Genomic DNA, 19,693 nt, shown 5'->3' with positions numbered 1-19,693 from the left:
ATCCCATGAAAATGGTTTGATATAGTACAATTAGAAGTTGAAAGGGTATTTGCTCAGCTTTGTGGCTCCTCTTGAAGTCTCCTCCTCCAAAAAGGCATTTTCTTTATTTATCTTGCCACACACCACAAACCCTAAGTCTGGCCAGTCTAGAGATATATTTTCAGGTAGACCTCTGCCTGACTTCTGTAGATTTTCAAGTCTGCTTTGCTCCCCCCTCCCCCAAAGAAGGGAATACTATCTTTAAGTGGAAAATCTCATGACAATAATCTCCTGGTAGAAAGGAGAAGGTATTTTGTGGAATTGAGGATCTCTTGCAGTGACCTGCTTTTCAGCTTATAATTCTTGATGTAATCATTGAAAATTTACAACAGAAATGACTGAGATGATTATATATATATATATATATATATATATATATATATATATACACATACATACATACATAAGTATGTATTGTGTATTTGTGTTTGTGTGTGTGTATGTGTATAAAATGTTAGTCCCTATTAAGGTGAATTTCTACTGACCAACTAATCAATTGAGTTTTTGTTGTTGTTTTGTTTTGTTTTTTCTCTTTGTCATCTTGAAATTTGATTGTGTTGAATATTGCTTAAAATAAGTGGGCTATTGACTGAGACTAGGAAATCTTTGTTACATGGTGGAATCTCATTAATCTGACCTTATTAATTCAGAAGGCTGGATAATATGAGTTGAAGTTATGTTAACAGAGACCTTTGAAGAGTTTAAGAAGAGAGAGAGCTTGCAAGCCATTATGAAAAAGGTTCTAAGAGGTAGACTTGTTTAACATTCTGAAGAAAAGATCTTTGTCAACTATTGTTGATACATTGATTCTGCAAAAAAACAAGTGAATAATACATATATTTAAATTTAAGCTTTAAGTCTTGTCTCTGATGTATCCTGACCGTGTGACCCTGGGCAAGTCTCTTAAGTTCTCAATTCTCTGGGCAATTCTCTAAGATTATTAGTTGCAGAAAAGGTGCTGATCTGGTTTGTAGAGGGAATTTTCTCACCTGGAAGTTCCCCATACCAGTGAAATTACCAGCTCAGTACCTCTTCTTATCTATTTGTAGCAATGATTAGTTTTGATGACTGATTTGTATTTAAAAGCAATAAAATAGCATTTCATTAAAAAAAACCATTCAAATATTCAGACTTTTAATAATTCAGATGATCTCTCTACCTCTGATATTCTCTCTCTCTCTCCTCTCTCTCTCTCTCTCTCTCTCTTTTCCTCTCCTCTCTTCTCCTTCTTTCTTTCTCTCTCTCTCTCTCTCTCTCTCTCTCTCTCTCTCTCTCTCTCTCTCTCTCTTTCTCTCTTTCTCTGTCTCAAACACACACACACACACACACACACACACACACACCTGGCCAAGCATGGTTTGGTTGTGCTATGATTTTCATTGAACTGAGATTTATTATAAACTTGTCTGACCCTCAGTTTCCTCATCTTTAATATGAGAGGATTAGAATATATTATCTCTAAGATCCTTTCTAGATCCTATGATTCTACTGTATATAGTGGAGTAGTGTACCTGGAAATGACTTGAACCTTCACCTCCATTTTCCCTTTTCTCCAACCCATATAGGAATCAAATTCATATTCCCAGCATCCTTCCCACAATCTTCATGGAAGCATGAGGCCATCAAGGTGACTGGGAAAGGAGGAATTTGAGAATATGCATACATCTCTTATCCAGAGCCAAAATGGCCTCTACCAGTCATTAGAGAGGATGCTTTGTGTCTTTGTGTGTTCTTTGTACTCAATGTTGCCTTAACAAAACTTCACACAATATCACCTAGATTGCATGGAATTTTTTCTTCCCCAGGTCCCTGGAACTGGGGTCATATGCTAGGTGGGGTCACAAAGAAAGGAGTCTGTGTGGGGAGGGATATACATACAAGATGGCCAGCCTCTTTAAGCCAAAAGGATATGCTTTATTGGGATGCAATTTCTTCTTCTACCCAATTCCTTTGAATATGATAATTCAGCCTGTAGAAGCCATCATCCTCCCCTGCATAGAAAAGAGAGGGATCAATAAGTCCTCCAATTTTTGATATTTATGAGGAGCACAATTGCTTAACCTGCGCTTCTGACACTGAGGACAAGGCCAAGATCTCTTAGGGTCTTGGAAATCCACAGCAACATCTTCCAGAGTTATTCAGACTGACTACAGTGACTGAGGTTCCTTGACAAATCTAGAGCTCAGATACAGAAAGGGCCAGATCCTAACATTTGAAAAGGTCAGAACCCTGTCTTGTAGTGGGTGGATGGTAAGTTGAGGTAGCAGGAAAATCTTCTTTTATCCCTCCTTTTCCTTTTTGGCCTTTATGGCATTTTGAGATCTCTCCTTCTATGCTGTTTCCCTTCCCCATGCCCTCCTACACAACCCCTCACAGCTTCCTCCACCCCCCCCAACCCAATGCAACCCAAGCCATCCAACCAACTTCCAATTGAAAAGGCTTGTAAATAATGTGAAATAATATAGTTTATCACCTCGGGGCTGTTGACAGGCGGGCGAGGCCACCTTTGCAAACAGGCAAGGAGGCCGAGAGGCTGGGGAGGGAGGGCGGGAGGGAGGGAGAGGAAATTACAGGCTGCACAAAGGAGAAAAAGTAAAAGTGAAAGCTCTATAAAAGAAAGTGGAACTATTATGGAGCAAAATGCCAACTCATTACAAAGCAGCCCAATGAGAGAGAAATACTGCGGGCCCGTAATAGCAGTTTACAAGGGAACATTGTATTGCAACAGAACCGTCGCGGCTGTAATTTGCTCTAACAACTCCAATTATCCCTTTTATTGATTTGGCAACACATTTAATAGGAGTAGCCACACCTCTTCTGTTACAAATCATTAAAGGTGTTGAACGGTGTAATTTTAAAATTGTCCTTCTCCTACAGTTGTCAGTATGACAGCATAATTCCCCCTGATTTCAGCTATGTAAACAACGCCTTGCAGTCATTTCCCCCTTACAAGGCCAGCGATGTTGTCAGCCTAGGGGTTTTGTGCAGAAACATCCATTTAATATAGTTGGTGGGTTTTTCCCCCTTCTTTCCCCCCAGCTAGTTCTTCTAATTGCTATGATGGGGTGGGTTCCCTCCCACCCTTTTTTTTTTTTTTACATCCTCCCCTTTCCTTTTTCTTCCTTTTCTTATCGCAAAGTGGGGGAGAAAAGATAAACACACTGTTTGGCTATCTTCTTCGGCCGCTTTAATTGCTACTTAAAGTCCCGCTCTGCACTTAACATCGGAGGGGAGAGCTCTCTCTCTCAGTTTAACCCAGCTCCCGAGCTCTCTCCCGGCCTCCCTCCTTCCCTTCTCCCCTACTCTGCAGCCGCCTCGTTCTCAGCTTCAAGGAACTGCGCGCGGTCCAGGCTTAGAGACAGGAGACGCGCGCGCGCGCGATTCTGTGTGTGTGTGTGTGTGTGTGTGTTGTTTTGTGTGTGTCTGTGTGTGTATGCATGCGCGCGCGGCCGCCCGTGTGGGTCTGTCTGTCCGGGTGCACTTGCGCGCCCGCGCACTATCCCTTTTGGAGAACGTTGCTGGCGTCAGGAGATGGGGGACAAGGATGCGGGGATGTGTATCTGCAAAGACAGAGAGTCCAGATTGGGGAATCCGCTGTGGACAGCGTTGTAAAGGGAGGGGTGTCGCCTAAACTAGGACGGGTGTGGAACTGAAGGTAGTGGAAAGACAAACGGGACGGCGGGAGTGGGGGGCGAGTCTTTGGATGAGTATGTATCGACCCGGCTCTTACACGGCCCTATCTCCCAAACCTCACGTCTCCCTGGACCCTAACTGAGCCCTCCCACTCATATTCTCCTGTGTGTGTTTGGGGGAGTCGGGGATCCCTGCTTTTCCAGTATCCCCTGTATCCATCCCCATCAGTAACTGTCCCAGACATTCCAAGAATATGGTAAGATGAGAGCCCTGCCTGTGCCCCTGACCTTGTCTCAGTATAAGCCAGGCTATTGCCGGAGTTGTATAGACCTTCACTGCATTTTCTGAACCAAAAATTAGGGCACAAGGCCTAACAAAGGATATTCCTTTTGAAAAGCCTCTCTGCACTTTCTTTTCTTGAAATTCAAGTCTGTCCTGGATTTTTTTCTGCGATATAGAAGTCTAGTTTTTTCATAGATCAAAGAATGCTAGAGCTGGAAGGCACCTTAGAAATTATTTTAGTCCAACTCTCTTTGTATAAATGAAGAAACTGAGGTCCAGGGAGTGACTTGCCCCAGCTCACAAGAATGGCAGACAGAACCCAAGGCTCTAACCTTCTGATTACAGATCCATCCCTCTGTCCCACTAAGTTGCTAAGATTTTATAATGATGTCTGGAACTTTAAAGACTCCTCCTAGGTTTGGAAAGAAAGTTCATTTCAGGAATATGAATGCAAATAATAACAGAAATCCTTCCAGTTCCCACTTAAACTCTTGACACTCCTGGAAATGGATTTAGATTAAAGCAAAAAGGAATCAGGTTTGGCATAAAGAAAAAAAATAAGGAAGAAAATGAATTAAGCAATTGGAAGACAGGTAAATACAGGAGAGACATCCTCCAACTACCTTGTTAAGCCAGAAGCCTGACTTAAGCCAGAAGAAGGGTTGAAGGGAGGCATTATCCAAGAATACTAGTCATATCCTGTATTGCTTTTTGAGTCTCCCAAACTTCTAGACAATCCGTGGTTCTTATGGGATATCATCCACACACACCTCTTGCCTACCAGCAGATGCTATTCTGACTGCACATCTGCAACTCACTATCTTCATGGGCGTATGCTTCTCACTACAGTTCTGTTAACCAAGGAGAGGATGCAACTAGCCCAGAGAAAGCCCAGAAGTGAGGCCACAGAAAGGAAGAGTAAAGAGAAAAAGAGAATCTGCAGAGAAGAGGGCTCTGGGCAAAGGGTAAGCACACCTGCACAGCAGAGAAAATATCAAGGAATTCATCAAGGTCGTCCTTGAGGATCTGTCACTGCAGCTGAGATGGGGAGTGGGCACAAAGAGAAGGGATTAAAAAATAGCCTCTTATGGGACAGGTGACACTGGAAATTTGGAGGATATATATCTATGTCACATGGAGAGGCAGCATAGCACAGTAGCTAGAATACTGGTTTTCGTGTCAGGAAAAAACCGTGCCATGACCATGAGCAAGATATATCTCAGTGCCCCAGAAAACTTGTTTGAAGAGTTTGGAATTTGGACTCAGAAGATGTGACTTGGAATCCTGGCTCTGTGAGCTTTTGAGCAAGTCATTTGACCTCCTGGGCCTCAGTCTCCTCATCTGTAAAATTATGGGTTAGACTAGGGATCCTGAAAGTCCTTTATGGTTCTCAATCTATAATCCTATGATCTTGATGCCCTTGGAAATTCTAAGATTCTTAGTCCAACTCTGCCAGACTGCAAGTTAATGGTGAGCTGCAGGTGGAAAAGCCCTGAGGTTTTTTTTTTTAGGCTTAGACCTAAAAAACCAAAACAAAATAAAACCCACCCCCACCCTTTTTTTCCCCCAGTAATAGCAAGTTAACCATTTATTCTTAAACAAGTAAGAAAGCTCCATTCCAGTACTGGGAATTAGGAGATCTGAGTTCTATTCCTGACTTTGCCATTAATTTCCTGTGTGATCCTGGTTGTTTCCCCTAGAATCTGGTTTCCCATCTATAAAAAGAGAGAGTTGGATCGCTGATACTGCTTTGGATATTGATATCAAATCTAATATTATGTAATTGTGTGATCCTTTTAATGTGTCTTTGTCTTATCTCTCTGCAGCTATTGCTGTTTCTTTGTGTCTTCTTTTCTTTCTTGCTTCCTTCACTTTCTCTCAGTGTCTCTCTATGTCCTCTGTCTGTCTCTGTCTGTCTGTCCTTTATCTCACTCTCTTCTCTTCCCGCTCCCCTGTGTGTGCCTCTTTCCCCTTCCCTTTCTCTTTCCCCTTCTCTTTGTTTTTCTATCTCCTTCCTCTCTTCCCTCCCTCTTCTTTCTCTTTCCCTTTTATCTTTTTCTCTCTCTCCCTCTTGATTTTTCTCCCTCTTCTCTTCCTTCTCTCCCTGTCTTTCCCTCAGATATCTTATAGTTCTGTATCCCTACTTATCTAGTATAAAAACTGATATCATTCACATAAGAGATAACTCACATTTCTGTAGCACTTTAAAGTTTACAAAGTGTTCTTCTCACAATAACCTTTGCCATAGATGTTGTTTTATTATTCTTAAACCTATTTTACAGATGGAGAAATTGAGTTTCAGAGAGATGAATAACTTTCCCAGAAACACTTACATAGCTAGCAAATGTGAGTCCATTTCTCTGACTATAATTGTCTGCACATTCAGTTTGTTTCTCTAAAACATGTGTTACTGGATCCATGACAGTCTAGTAATGAAGAAGTAGCTTGAGTTGGAAGATGGGTGGGTGGAGAGGGGGGAGGAATCTGGTTTGTGAGTCTGTTCTTCCCACTTGATGTGGATCATTTATCATAGTAGAATTTCAGAGATGAGGGTAACCTGAGTTGAGCCCTCTTTGGGGTGGGGAATGGGATAAAGGTGGATAAAACCTCCATCCTTATGACTCCTCCCTTACTTTGTGAATCTAAAGACATAGTGCCATGACACTTCTCTTGACTGAAAAAAGGCCATTGGATTGAGAATTAGGCGGTCACCTTTGAGAGTACAATTTCTACAGACAAATGGAAGTAGAAGTCAGACCATAAAAGATAAGGAGTGACTTGATGGAAAAATAAAGTCAGTCTACTCTTTCCAGAAGTCTGGGAATGAAAGGGGAAGAATTGTAGTCTGAGGATATATAATCATTACAATAGTGCTAGCATTTATATGGGACTTTAAGGTTTACAAAGTGCTTTACATATGTTATCTCATTTGGTTCTCATATAACCATGGAAGGTATGTGTAGTTATCTCCTTACAGATAAGGAAACTGAGGCAGACAGATTAAAATGACTTGCCAGAGTCCCATAATGAATAAATTTCTGAGTCCAGATTTGACCTTAGGTATTCCTGACTCCAAGTCCAGCAATATATTCAGTGCACCATCTAAATGCCCATCGAGGGAAGGTTGCTTTAGGACAATAGATTTAAGAATTTTTTTTAGGGAAATGGGATGAAGGCCAGATTCAAAGAGGGGGTGTGGGGAGGAGGCAACTGATGCAGTAAGATCCTGAAGGAAATGGGAAAGGATAGAATTAAGAATACAAATAGAAAGGGCAGCCTTAGGAAGAAGAAAGGATATAGTTTCCTTAAATATAGGAGGGGAAGAAGAGAGAAACAATGAATACCTAGAAAAAAAATTGAGCAATAGAGAGGAGTTGAAAGTTCACTTTGAATGACTTTGGTTTCCATAAAATAGGTCAGGTCATCTCCTGAAGGAGGTAGGTTGGAGTTTGAGGAAAGCAGGAAAGCTTTGGACCAGCTGTTTTGGAAATGAAATATTGGGAGTCAAAAAGAAATGAGTGTGTGTTAACAATATTATTCAAAATTGTTTTAGAATTATTTAAAATATCAGACAGTATAAAATACTTGAGTGGATACCTGCCAAAACAGACCCAAGCACTGTATGAACCTAAACATAAAACATTTTTTATACAAATAAACTCAGATCTAAATGATTAAAATAATATTTATTGTTCATGGGTAGGTAAAGCCAATATAATTTTTAAATGCCAGTTTTTCCTAACTAATTTACTTATTCAATATCATCCCAATTAAATTATTTAAAACTTGTTTTACTGAGTTAAAAAAAAGTGATAAAATTTATTTGGAAGAACAAAAGATCCAGAACTTCAAAGAGACCAAGGGAAAAGTATATAAAGGAAATAGATTTAATAGCATCAGACCTTAAACTATATTATTAAGATGAGAGCATTGTTAAAGTGTAAATCACTTTGATTATTATAAATTAAAATTTTATTGTCTAAATAAAACCTACATAGACAAGAATAGAAGAAATGCAGAAAAATTGGGGGAAAAAACTTTCATAGACAATCTCTTAGATAGGATGTGATTAAATTGGAATATTGCTATGGTTATAGGAAATGATGTGCTGATTAAAAAACATGGAAAGATTTGGATGTATGAAGGAGGGTGCTTCCACTTTCAAAGAAACAACTGATAGGAGGAAATAAGCATAGTATGGTCTTATAATTGTGTGTGTGTATGTGTGTGTATATAGAGGTGTATGTTTATAGATGCCTATGTATATGTAGATACATAAATACACAAACACATATCTATACACACACACACACGTATCCATCCTTAATTTTAGCTTTCTTTAGGGTGGTGAGGAAAAGGAGAAGAAAAAATAAAACAAAAAATGCACAGCAGAGAACAAAAGAAGACCAACAAAGAAGCAAAGAAAAACTGGTCTGCTTTGAAAACAATGTATAGAATTTATTTTGTAGGTTTTCTTGAAATGGAAATTTATTGTTTTATATTGAATCCTCTTTGTGCTCTGCTGTGTGCATGGCAATATTTTCTTTTTCTTTCTCATTTTGAATTTAAATTTAAAATTTGAAAAATCTACCAAAAATATGAAGAAAGTATAAAATGTTATCCCTATTCTCAAGAAGCTTACACTCTTGTAGCATTATAAGCTTATAGAATTTAGGCAACTGTCTTGATGAAGCTGCATTTTATAAATGAGGAAACTGAGGCTCAGAGATGGGAACTGGCCTATATGTGGTCACTCAAATCAAAGCAAATCTAAGAATTGAAGCCAGGTATTCTAATTTCTTATCCAGTTTTCTTACCACCATACCTCCCAACATTATTTAACCTCTCTGTTGCTGAGTTTCCTCTTCTGTGAAATGAAGACATCAGATTCCAGCTCTAAATCTATGATCTTACTTGAAAAAAGACAAAGCACATACATGTGGAATAGTTGGAAATCTGTGATAGGGCTGTACAAATCACAACCCATGTATAATAGTTTGTAAGTCTTAGGGGATCAGAGAGGTTTAACAACCTATGTATGGTAACACAGTAAATGTCAGAGATGGGACCCTCTAGGTAGCTAGATAATACAGTGGATTAAGTGTTGGCCTTGGAGTCAAGAAGAATTGAGTTCACCATCCCACCTCACACCTTTATTATCTATGTGACCCCACCTCAGTTTCCTCACTTGTAAAATGGGAATAAGATAATAGCACCTGCCTTCCAGGATTGTTGTGAGGCTATTTCAAGATAATAAGTTGAAAAAGTACATTAGAAACCTATATAAATGCTAGCTCTTAATTCAGTATGTGTCTGCATATATAAGATAGGAGACCGAATATTCTTAGATATACAAATCTGCAGTTCAATAAAAATACTAAGTCAGTCAGCCAGAGAACTGATCAGTGTGGGCCACAATTACTGAGTTGTCCATTCTGGGAGGTAGTCACTCCTCTCAGATTCAGTTAGACTTTTCTCTTTCCAAAACTCCCTTGCTTCAGGTTTTCTTCATTAACTGAAAGTCTCATCATTATCTATAAAGGAGATAAACGAAGGCGAACCATTCCTCCAACTTCCAATTCTGCACCCCCCCCCCCTTTCCCAATTCCCTTCTGCTTTCCTGAGCCCCCTACCTTTAAGAGAGAGGGCAGTGTCTGTACAGGATTTGGGATAAGGAGTACTTGACAACTGAGTGAAAATGGTAAAGCCATTTGGGGAAATTGGGAGTTGTGGTAAGGCAAAAGTTGCTAGAAGGGTGTCCTATTCAATACTAGACACCAGCTGTGAACTGACCCCAGTGTGGTCTTCTTATTCATCCTCCATCTCCAGGGAAAAAGAGGTTGAACTGAGATTCAGGAGTCTGTGTGACCTTGAACAAAACCATTTTCTTTTTCTGAACCCCAGTTTCCTCATTTGTTAAATATGGGGAATTAAAATAGATAATAATTTAAGGCCTTTTGGAATAAAAAAAAAAATCCCATGACACTATTCAATTCTTCTTACCCCTGCCCTCTGTCTTTTGAGAATATCTCCGCTTTTCTGCTTTCTTTTTCATCCTGAGGAAGACAGCCTTCTTTTTATGTCAGAGATCCTCACCACCAACTTCTGTGTGTCAAGTGGGTGAGCCCAGGAGGAGCCTGGTTAAGGTTAACAAGGTTAAAAGATGAAGCCTTTGTTCTGGCACTGAGGATGTCTCTCTACACCAGTTATAAACATCCCCATTGACAAGCATTTGAGACTCTGTTCTGGCATTGACGATGTCTCCTTAATGGGGTGTGAATGAGTACCCTTGCCCTGGGTACTCATTGGCCCATTGACAGCACATTAAGGATGATTGATTGAGTCCTGGCATTTGAGAATGATTGATTGAGTCATGGCTAGTCCTACACCTGAGACACACCCTTGGATTTGGCCTTTAAACAGATAGAGCATTCAGAGAGCAGAGAGATACAGATAGGAGAAATTCAGGCTCAGCTCACTGGAGGGGAATGCCTGTGCATCTAGGTGGCCCTTCCAGGGAATCACATGATATCTTGGAGAGAAAAGAACTGGGAGCCCCAGAATTGGTATTAGCTAGAGGAAGTGGTTGAATGGTTCAGACTAAGCCTCCTGGGCACAGAGGGGAAATTTTCTGGGATAGACCTCCTCGAGAGAAGGTCTCCTAGACAAGAAGAAGTTTTAAGACTAAGCATCCCATCTGAAAAACAGCAAAGGACAGAGTAGTGGTGTGAATAAGGAAAAGCAGACTTTACCCTTCACTAAAAGTAAGAGTTATTCAGACTGTATGGTGCTTTTTCCCTTTAGGAGGGCCCTTAGCCACAGGATAGTGCTGGAAGTCTGGGATTCTCCAAAGGGAACTTCAAGTGGTTCCCCTTATAGAGATGGCTCAACCCTAGGGTATTCCTCTGAAGAAGGTGGAGGCCCTCTGGAGAGGGAAAGAGAATGGCTTGAACTGTTTTCACCTTGAATGTGAGTCCTTTGTTCTGGCCTGTTATTCTGTGTATTGTTAGTCTTTGTGCTTACATAGGAGCTAAGGAAACTTTGGCCTTTTCTCTAGAGATATCGACACAAAGTATTTCCTAATACTGTTAGGGAAGGTATTCCCAAGGGAAACCCTAGATGGGAGCATGAGTCAAAGAAAGTGATGTGTATAGTGAAGTTACCATGCTTGAACCAGGTCTAAATAAATCCAGAACTTTCAGTCTAGGTCAAGGCTTATGTATATAGGGGAGCTGATGGATCTTTGTGTCTGTTTCAGAATCTCTGTTATTGGTCCCTGGCAGTTTGTCAGCAGATCAGAGTGGGTCTTCACTCTACTGATTTCCCTATTTGGCCCTATGGAGAAAACAGAGGAAAGAAACAAGGAGTTTATGGTTTAATCAAGAGATCTTTGTATACCTGTGGAATTCATTCCAACTTAGGGTCTGTCTCTCTCCCAGGCTTCTCCTCCTTCTAGACTTTGCATTGCTCTTCAATTCTGGTTCTTTGTGATAACTGTAGGACCTGAAAGGAACAGGACCGCTCAGGGCAACTTTTCTCTCTCCAGCTATTAGTAAATGTAGGGCAGTGACTAGAAGAAGGAATGGGGAAGGGCTGGCTGCTCCGAGGGGGGCCCAAGGCAGAAGAGGGAAAGAGGTAAGCTGCCAAAACCAGCAATGGGAGGGGGGGTCGCGGAGAGGTGCGACTCGGAACAGAGGTGAGACGGTGGAAAAAAGGAAAATGGACTAATACATTCTAGTGAAAGGACTTGGATACAGTGCCTAGGGAACAACGGAAGGAAGGAGGGCAGGCCGAGTAGGAGCACAGACTGTGTGAAGATTTCAGCTCCGAGCCAAGGGGTTAACCTGGGAAAAGTTTGTGGTGTCAGCCCTTTTCCGCCTCCTCCCTCTCTTTCCAACTCCCCCTCCCCCCTCCCCAATCCTCCTCCTCCTCCTCCCTTTTCCATTTGGAAGAAGGAGGCTTGCTGTCTTTGTATTTTAACTGTAGCAAAAAGATTAAATTGTTTACGAGCCTGGAGCCCCGGCTGGCTGGATGAGCTGGGAGAGACAAAGATAGACATTCTAATTCTCCCCTGTACTCAGTGCCTCGGTCCCCCTGTGCCGCCGCTAATTCTTTTATCTGGCCCCAACACTCTAGGCATTATGCGCATTCATAAAAAAAAGTGGGGGGGAGGGTGGAGAGAGCCCTCGCCGAAGCCGGCAAAATTACTGTTCTCTGCGCTGTTCCTCCGATAGCAATCTCTTGAATGCTGATTACTTTTTTTCCCCTCTCTTCCCCACCACCCCCCTTTCTTCTCCCCTTCCTCCTCCCCCCCCCCACGCAGACAAAGCACCCAACACAAGTTGGTCTTTAACCCTTTATCTTTAGCAAGCAGAAAGACACGGAAAACATCTCACTCAGTGGGTGAAAAAAAAACACACACACCCTAGCATAGAGAAGAATTACTGTTATCTTCTCGCCAGAAGAGGAACAGCAGAGATAAGGGCAGCCTGAAGAATTAAAAGGAGCTGAGCGTCGGGGGCTCTAAATTCACGCCGAAGCCGGTTGTATTTGTCTGTCACGGGGTTCATAATTTTTCGAGGTTGTTTTGATAGACTTATTGTGAGGACTGCATAGAAAACTCATCAGCATTTGTTGCCTCTGAGCATTATTGTCAGAGGTAACCGCGTGGCTATAGACTGGGGGGAGATAATGGTTGAAATATAAAAGAGATAAAGGCAAGACCTCTTCTCATTAAGGACTATCTCTACCTCTGCAGACTCACTGGTATTGAGTGACTGGAGCGGGAGCGCAGGGCATAAATTACGGCAGGAAAAACTCAGGACGCCGTCATTATTCCGTGGAACTTAAGGCCGGCTGTGCCCGCAGCCCCAGGACCCATTTACTCTGACGCCCCCCACGATAAATGGCCAGGAGATGCTCAGTCCCCGGTGACTGGGACCTGGGTCCCTATTGATTACCCCCAACGAGCACATTTATCAGTAGGGAGAGATCCACAGTGGAGAGGTGCATTGTGTATATGGAAGGGAAGATGGGGGGTGGTGAGAGACTGATTGAGACCAGGGGTACCTTCGAAATGGCCCCAGCAAAGCAGTGTGGGGACGTGAGCCACGGCTGTTGAATTTAAAACGGTAGCATGTCAGAAGGGGAAAGGGCCTTCAAAAGCATCTGTTCCCAATCTCTTCATTTTACGAACCAGGAAACTGGGACCCACTCGAGGGAACCGACTTGTTTGTAATCACATGGTGAATTAGTGGCAGGGCCAAGGCTCCAAGAGCCCCGGCTCCAGGGTAGTGCTTGTCTACCAAAGCCCTGTCTCCTTACAAGATTTTTCAGTTCGAGTTTTAACAGTGAACTTGCTTTGTATTCTTCACTCAGCACAGCACCTGGCACACAGTGATTGCAGATACTGTGGTCTAGGCCAGATATCAACAGGCTTATCTGTTCTCATCTGGCCTGAGAGTCAAGTTCTATGATCCTAGAATCTCTGATGAAGATGTGCCTACAAATATATTCATAATGTATACACATGTTCATCACATATGCATTATATTATATATAACATGTGTGTGCATTCATATATAGGCACATGTGTGGGTATAAAATTTCTATTTATATAAAATCTCCAGGCCAGAAATAGATTGGGTAAAATAGAAAGAACACAGGGCTGAGTTCTAGTCCCAACTCTATCACCAACTTGCTGTGTGATCTTGGGCATCTTCCCCCTGGGGGTTCAATATCCCCCACTGTAAAAGGAAAATTGGGATAAATGATCTGGGGGTTCAATATCTTACACTGAAAAAAGAAAAATTGGGAGAAATGATCTGGGGGTTCAATATCTTACACTGTAAAAGGAAAATTGGGGTAAATGATCTGGGGGTTCAATATCTTACACTGAAAATAGGAAAATTGGGATAAATGATCTGAGGGTTCAATATCTTACATTGTAAAAGGAAAATTGGGGTAAATGATCTGGGGGTTCAATATCCTCCACTGTAAAAGGAAAATTCGGGTAAATGATCTGGGGGTTCAATATCTTACACTGAAAAAAGGAAAATTGGGGTGAATGATCTCCAAGGGCCTTCTTAGTACTTGGAATCTCTGATTCTGTTCAACTGGATCATGGCCTGGGAATAATATTTAAAACCAACTCTGCCTCCTGCAGGCAAACATCCCTCCCTCCCCCCCAATTCCCAGTACTAATTTTTTCTGAATGACTGCGATTCTGGCCTCCCTACTTTGATCAGCTGATTCAGGAAAACTTTTCTTCCTGAGTTCAAATCTAAGCTCAGACATTTACTAGTAGTGGGATCCTGGAGGAATTACTTAACTCTATTTGCCTCAATTTCTTTATCTGAAGAATAAGCTGGAGAAGGAACTGACAAACCAATCCAGTATCTTTGCTAAGAAAACCCCAGATGAAGCATGAACATTGGACCCCACTGAAACAATTGAACAACAACAATACTGTGCTCAGGCTGTTGATTGCTTGATTGCTTCCTCCACCTGGAATGCTTTCCTTCCTCATGCCTAGTCATCCTTTCAAACCCAAGTCAAAAATCATCCCCTCCAAGAAGTCCTTTCCTGATCCCCTGACTGATAACAACCTCCTCTCCTCATCCCTCACATTGCTTTGAGATGTTGTAATGCATTTGTTGGATAATAGTGTGCATTGAGTTAGTTATCTGTGTTTATGTCTTCTCCCCCCACTAGACTTGAGAGCAGATCACATGTTTGGCACAATGGGGTTGTCCAAGAAGCTGCTTACTAAGTGTTTGATAATTGACTTACCTCTCTGCATGCTTCTATCAATATATACACAGCTGGAGCACTTTGGGGAATTGGGGTTTTTTGTGCACTCTAGGAATTTGGCCAGACAGGGTCAGGGGAGAGATCACAGGATCCTAGATGTAAAACTGGAAAGGAATTTAGGGATTACATGGTCAAACCTTATTTTAAAAATGAGGAAACTGAGGCCCAGAAAGTGAAGTGATTTGCCCAATACAGCTTAGAAGAGAGCTAGGATTTGAACTCAGAGAGGTAGAGAATTGTCTAACTCTAAACCCCATGAAGTACCCCTTCATTATATAGAGGAAGCAATTAAGCCCAGAGAGGGCAAAGTCACACTGGTATTAAGTAGCAGAGTAGGGATTCAAATCCTGTATTCTCCATTTTAATAGTTCTTGGAGCCTGGAATTGTTTTTTAGGTTTATCTTTTTTTTATTAAAACTTTTTATTTTCAAAACATACACATGAATAATTTTTCAACATTGATCCTTGCAAAACCTTATATTTCAAATTTTCCTCTCCTTCCCTCCACCCTCTCTCTATATAGCAAGTAATCCAATATATATTAAACATGTTAAAAATATGTTAAATGGGATTTTTAAAAAATCATTTTGGTGGCATGCTGATTTTCTCTACTTCCCATGGTCTTTAAAGTACTTTGACATGAGTACAAATAAGTATGATACAGTACAAATTGTTACAGGAGGCAAAGTGCTCTTAAAAGTAGTCCTAGATGGGGGAAAGGAAGGAGATAAGGAAATAATTCATGGAGATGATGGTCTTTAACTGGTGGGATTTTTAAAGAGGAAGATGGTGGGAGATGGAGGACATTTTAGGAGGAGGATATAATGTAAATGAATTTTATTCAGAAGATAGGATAGCAGGGGACAAGTTTAAGAAATAAGGAGTAGCACATTATTATCCAACATCACAAAGCAATGTGAGTGATGAGGAAAGAGATTGTTAACAGTCAGGAGATCAGGGAAGGATTTCTGGGAGAGGGTGATTTTTGATTTGAGCTTGAAAGGAAGGGTAGGCACCCAATAGAATGAGAAAGAAGGACACTCCAGGTGGGGAGAGCAATCAATCAAACAGCCTGAGCAAAATAGTAAAACCAGACTCCAAAAAGTTCAGTTCCACTTATATGACTCCAGAGCTTTATTAGCATTAAATCTCCCTCCTGGGATTTAAACCCATCATGTGGGATCTTGGATAGTCAGTTTCCTGCTCTGTAAAATGAGGTGATTGGACTGGATGACGTGTAAGCCTTCCAAATTTCAATCTATGCTCAGAGTAGATTTTCTCATCCACGCTGGGAGGTAATGACGCCAAGTGATATTAAACCCACTTGACAGATGAGCAGATGGAGACTAGACTACCAAAACGACCTGACCAATACTGCACAGATAGGATAAGAACTAAAAACAAGGCCTCTTGGCTGCTTTCCCTTGAACTCACTATCTTTATCTCAGCTTCCACAGTAGAGAATAGAAAAGCCCATTGTTCCTATACAGGTGATGGACTAATCAGAATGAGACATGTTTTTAGATACGGTTGATAAAGGAAGTGGTCTTGTTTGACTATGCTTATTAAGCATTTTGTTTGTTTTTCTTTGTGTTTTTTTTCCCAAGGTGGGAGGGTGAAAAAAACACTTGATAATTCCAAAAAATTTAATTTAAAAAAATGAAGACTTTCAAAAAACCCAGAACAGTTTTATGAATCATGGGGACTATGTAGCTCCCTGATAGGAAGGAGGTAGCCTATTGGAAGAGGTCCGGTCTCATTTACATATGTTCAGAAGGAAGTCCCTTCTTGTCCTTTACAGTATAAACAAAACTTTGCTTTTAGGTTTGGGCAGGGGAAAGCTTTTCCTCTCTCTCTCTTCAGCCCACCCCCAAAGCTCTAATGTTAGAACAGATAGCCTTGGGAACAGAGCCTTCCTCCCACCCACAGCTCATTGGCATGGAAAGGGCCTGAGAATGTTTCCTTTTGCAATAAATTCTAGATTACCTGTAACAGAGGTGAAGAAAAACAATGGCCCCAGTATTCAAAATATCACATAATCAAGAAATCTTATTTGTTTGGCTTGGGAATATATCATGTAGTATTTGTTTGGATTTTTTTCTAAGCAGCATATTTACCTTCCTAATTCTTAGTTTAGCCTCAAAAACTTCACATTTTCCTAGTATTTGAAGAATTACAAAGCATTTCCTCCACAACAACCCCTTGAGGCAGGTGATACAAGCATTCTTCCCATTCTATGTAGATGAGCAACCTGGTGATCTTATAGCTGGTAGGTGATGGAGCTGGGTTTTAAGCCCAGCTCTAATGTCTCTGGATCCTAAGAGTCATCAGTATTATGCTTCTCTGTCAAAATGGGTATGTTCTAATGAGTCTGTGTCAGCTGAGAGCATCTTATGTTAAAAGCAGAAGTGCAGACAAGTGCTAAAGGGAGAAAATTCAGACGAGATGAGGCATTTGCTGCAGATCTCCCACAAGTGGGCAATCCACATATGGATTGCTGCAGTCAGAGGATGGAGAGAAGGAATAAGTACCCGATCTAGACTTATGACACCAAATGTGTCTCACCCTTCCTTATGTCTAATGTGGTCCTTAGGTCTGCTGGTGTCTCTCCACTTACCTGGCCCAGATTTGGCTTGACCTCTTCACTTAGCTCATCTCCACTGTTTCCCCCAGCTCCTTTCCCAGAGCCTTGCACAGTTTCTTTTTCTTGGTGTAGGAAAGGGAGTCACTGATGTGTGCCCTCTACAGCTGACCTCTTCACATTCTTCTGGGAGGAGTTGCTTTTCTTGGACAATGTTGGACAATTTGTATGGCTAGATGGACGGGGTGGATGGAGAAGAAGAAGAGGAAAGTGGTCAATTCGAAAGGAGGCATTTCTCTATGGCATCGAGATCTTTTGATAAGTAGATTCATGGCAACTATTCTTTCCTATTCCAGAGTATCCTTGCCTGCACCACTTCAAATGAATTCCCAATTTTGGCCAAGAGCATATTCCCAGAGCTTAACCAGGGGTTTTCCCCTCATTATAGTCATATGTACCTTGACTCTTATTAGGTAATAGCTACTTTTAGGACTCAACTGATGTGGGCAAATACCTAAAAGTCAGTGTTGTTTTGGGTGATGGAAGACCCAGTAATTCCTATAATACCCTTGTAACACTAGAACATCTTGCTGACATGCTAGTCTACTTCTCCTATTGGTGAATTCCTCCTGGAGCCTCCATTTTGGGAAGGTGCATAGGCTAGTCAACTTTCCTTGCCTTCCTGCCTCTACTTCTAATTTTCTGAAATTCGACACCATAACTCAGCTTCAGACTCATTCTGGAACCTCCCTCGGGGTCTAGTGCCTTCTCTCCCTGAAAGAATCATCCATCCCTTTGATCTCGCCCCGGAACATCTCTCTATAATAGAGAACATCCTTTTCTATCAGTGGGTTCCTTGCATTGCCTCCCATTGTTATTTGGAAAGGGAGCTAGACTGATCAATCTTCACTCTCCTAGAAGCTATTCTTCTGACTTTCTGGACTTCAGCATCTTGCTCCCAGTGGATAACATCCCCTATACTCTCTCCCTTTTAAAGCTTCTTTTTGTGTATTATTTTCCTCAATTAGAATAAGCTTCTAAAGACAAGTGACTGTTTTTGGTTTTTTCTTATATTTGTGTCCCTAATGCCTAATTTCCTATGATTATAGGAAAGGTTTAATAAATTCTTCTTACTTTGCCTTTTCCACCATGCTCTTCTACTTTCCCAAGATATCAGCATTTCTGCCTCTAGCTCAATCAGAGACATCACTCACCTGCTATCTGGCCTCTGACTTTTTTTTTTTTTTTTTTTTTAGCTACAATCAATATTCATAAGCCTCCAGTCATGACTCCCAGACACAAGAAACTGGTACTGTCAAGTAGGCTAGAGAGCCCAGAGTTCCAGAGGCCAGGATCAGCCTAGCTCCCTAGTATGCTGTTGTGACTTGTCTCTGGACCCAGCCATCTGGACCTACAGATCTTTGCCTGGTTCTCTCTATCTTAGCTTCTGGATTTGTAGACTCTTTGTTCTGTGGTACTCTGGAGCTTGTGAGACTATCTTGGCCAGCCCACCACCTGGCAACCGAAGGCCTATTTTAATATGAAGTTGGAAAAGTCAGGCCAAGGCCAAGGTCTTGGTTCTTTAGAAGATTTTGCAAAGTCATACACCTTCTCTTTCTGGTGGGAGTAAGTAGAAAGTCAGTCACAGACATTCAGGAACTAGTCTCCCCTATTTAGTCAATATGGGAACTTAATCATTTACTTTATCAATCAGAATTTATTAAGCTTATTATGTGCCAGGCACTATGCTAAACTATGGAGATACAAAGTTAAAAGTGAAACAGTACCTGCCCTCAAAGAGTTTATATTCTAAATAATAGACAATAGCAGCTGGGGAGAGGAAGAGGAATTATAAAAAGCTTCATGGAGGGAGAAGCACTAAAACTAAGCCTTGAAGGAAATTGAAAGAAAGGCTATTTTTTTAAAAATCAATTTTTTTTATTATGAACCTGTCAAACCCCAAACAGAATAGGCATTTACATACTTACAGTACAACAGAATAAGAGGATTGTACATGAAACTGTAGGTCTCTGTTATGTACTGCCAGTTTTTCTTCTAAAGTTTGTCAATTAACTCTTAATAAATATTAAGTGTCTAGTAGGTGTCAGGCACAGAGTTCAGCTTAAGAAATCAAGCAGTAACTTTTAAAGTTGTTCTGCTTTTCTGGCCTTCTTTCTGGTCCTGTTCTTTTTTCTCTATTAAAAAACAAAGATGCCTCAGTGATCCTTTTTTTCCCTCCCTCCATTCCATTCCATTCTTTTCTCCCTTTCTCCCTTCTGCCCTCCTGATGTAAACTGTGTCCCCCTTGATCTTCGGGGGGGAGGGTGGACTTGGGTTAGAAAAACC

This window comes from Antechinus flavipes, chromosome 4 (genome assembly GCF_016432865.1).
Source record: "Antechinus flavipes isolate AdamAnt ecotype Samford, QLD, Australia chromosome 4, AdamAnt_v2, whole genome shotgun sequence".
NCBI classification, from domain to species: Eukaryota; Metazoa; Chordata; class Mammalia; order Dasyuromorphia; family Dasyuridae; genus Antechinus; species Antechinus flavipes.
This window is presented reverse-complemented; position numbering follows the sequence as displayed.